Source organism: Berghia stephanieae, chromosome 2 (genome assembly GCF_034508935.2).
Source record: "Berghia stephanieae isolate SIO BIC M18660-M18661 chromosome 2, UCSD_Bste_1.3, whole genome shotgun sequence".
In the NCBI taxonomy this organism is placed as follows: Eukaryota; Metazoa; Mollusca; class Gastropoda; order Nudibranchia; family Aeolidiidae; genus Berghia; species Berghia stephanieae.
The window spans coordinates 72,182,445-72,184,944 of NC_088361.1; the positions used below are offsets into that span (position 1 = coordinate 72,182,445).

At 36.2% G+C, this 2,500-nt stretch overlaps 1 protein-coding gene across 9 annotated transcripts in view; it reads right to left on the bottom strand.

The window, feature by feature from the left end:
- Nucleotides 1-2,500, bottom strand: part of LOC144965489 (solute carrier family 22 member 16-like) — a 53,958-nt gene that overhangs the window by 32,642 nt on the left and 18,816 nt on the right. The gene's annotated exons all lie outside the window — the stretch shown is intronic.

The window sequence follows — 2,500 nt, forward strand, 5'->3', positions numbered from 1 at the left end:
CTTTGTCCATTTAGGCTCAGCAATTTGATTGAAATAAAACCCACATGGCAGCCTTGTATTGATTTTGGCAAGCTAAAGCAGCTTTGATGCAAGCCAACATAAGATTATTCAGAATGGATTAACTTTCACGCTTTTGTTCTCTTACATTTGTAAGAGTCGAAGAGATTAGCCGAGATGAGAGACAATGTGCCCTCACCACACCTTTTGGTTACAATATACAGTTGTCAATCCCAAAACAAAAAAGATCGCTCAGTGTCTCTTTACAACCGTCATTGTTTATCTGTTGTCAACACTATGCCCAGCCCCCTCGCCTCCTATCTTATGGTCACATATGACCTCACAAACCCATTCTGCATAGCCCCGCCTCTAAAAGAATGGTAGCATTAAACCCACTCTTGATTCGTTAAACTGTTTTCACCGGTGATAAAATTTAATCATGATAATTTGTTTGTTTGATTTAATGAATTTGCCACTTTTTGAGGTCGAACATTTGTTGCGATTAACCGAAACTTGTTGTAATTAACCAGTGACTTTTAAATAGAATTAATTCCGTTTCTTGGGAAATGTTGCGATTATCCGAGGTGGACTGCATTTCATGTAGAAAACCTCTTATTTACTGGTAATGGAGGGTATACCTACCCATCCCTCTTTCAAAATACCTAGCAACCAGAATGTTTGTGCATAATTACTAAGCTTTCTTTCTGTTGAAACATAATAAAAGGCATTTGAATGTGAATGAATAGCTTCACTTAGCACTACACAAGTCATTGCCTCATGTAAACAAACCAACCTAAAATTGAGTTTTTAAAAGTTTGATCAATCAATTGTGTTTTATGTGACTTCTGCTGAGCCAACAGTCGTGTGCATCGTTTTTGGACAAGGACCTATGGGAAACAGAAAAATGTAGAAAAACAGTCACTACACTAAAAGAAAGCCAGATTGACCACGCAGAAAAATATCAAACAAACAAAACAGACCCACTTGATATTCAGTAATGAGACTGGTACTCATCTGCCCCTTTCGCCTCTTTCTAATCAGCAGGAAAGTTCAAGCAAACAAAATGGCTTTTTTTCTGATAGAAACAGACCTTCTATCCGACATTTTGAATATCCATATTAGATATGAAGAGTTCCAACAGTTAACCTTGCGTTGCAACCTTTCTACAACTCAGCAGTGCGGATTCAGCCACAAAGATGACTTTGTTTGCAAGGCCAACCAGATCAATTTCAAATCATTAAGTGATTCAACTGATGGAGAAATAAGACACAAACACCAAGAAGTCAACAAGAGGACTATTGCTTTCATCAGATATTATCGGGAAAGGGTATAATGCTCTTGAAATATCCCCACTAATGAGTTACACGAGTTACATAATATGGTCATTAAAAAACGTCGTCAAGCAATACATAAAGTAGCTACTGACAATAGCGTCTGACGCAAAACTAGAAGAAGGAAAGCAAATACAGTTTTTGGACATTTTCTCAAATTCACTTGGCATCTCTAACCTGGCATCTTTGGTGTATGATTACTCAAAAATTAACAAAGCAATGCAGTTGGAATGTAGTGTGTGCATTTAAAATACATTTATGCAGGTCTTCTACTAAAATGAAACGATTTCATCGAGTGGTTTGTGATTCATTGCTTCTGTGCATATGTAATGAGGTTATTAATTACAACTTTTTTAGAAATCAATTTTCACAATTATAAGAAAAATACCATTTTCTAAGCAGACCCGACATTTCTCTTCATAGAAAAACTTATTAACAAAATATATGTTAAAGTTCAAAGAAATTGATCAATTTATGAGGATACCGGCTGATATCATAATCTCCGCTATTTTAGTAACCCGGCAGTCATCTTAACTTACCTAATTTGCTTATTTATTTATGAACATAAAGTTATTGTCATACTTTTCAGCTCATTCTTATACCACATGCCAAGTTACATAAAATTGATTGACAAATAATGAATTTAGCGCCTAAATTAAATACTTTGGTGAAAGACTTTGTGTCATACAAAAGAGAATGGAAAGCAATTGTAATTCAACCAAAAGCTAAAGAAACCTGTATAAATGCTGATTCTATGAAATGAAATGATATTCCTTTTATTCATCCCCAAGATGCTCGATACAGCTCATGGTGTCCTGATAACAGATGGCAGAGCACACGTTTTGGTTAGTAGGTTATGTTAGATTTGGCTAGGGTTCTATAAAAAAGTTAGCAAGTAATTGTAATGTCCGTTCACGCTATAAAACCGGTGTAAATTCCGGCCCCATTGGCCTTATGGCTTTCAAAGACTACTGTTGCATGCCCAAGGGGAATTTTCTCTTTACGATCTATTCCAAGGGAAGGCACTTTGCAACAGATAAGGGCTCTATCCAAAGGGTAGCAAGCAATTGTAATATCCATAAAAACGCCATAAAAACACGACTAAACTTCGGCTACGGATGTTGCATGCCCCATGTGAATTTTTTCCTTTCTGCCTATTTTGAGGGAAGATT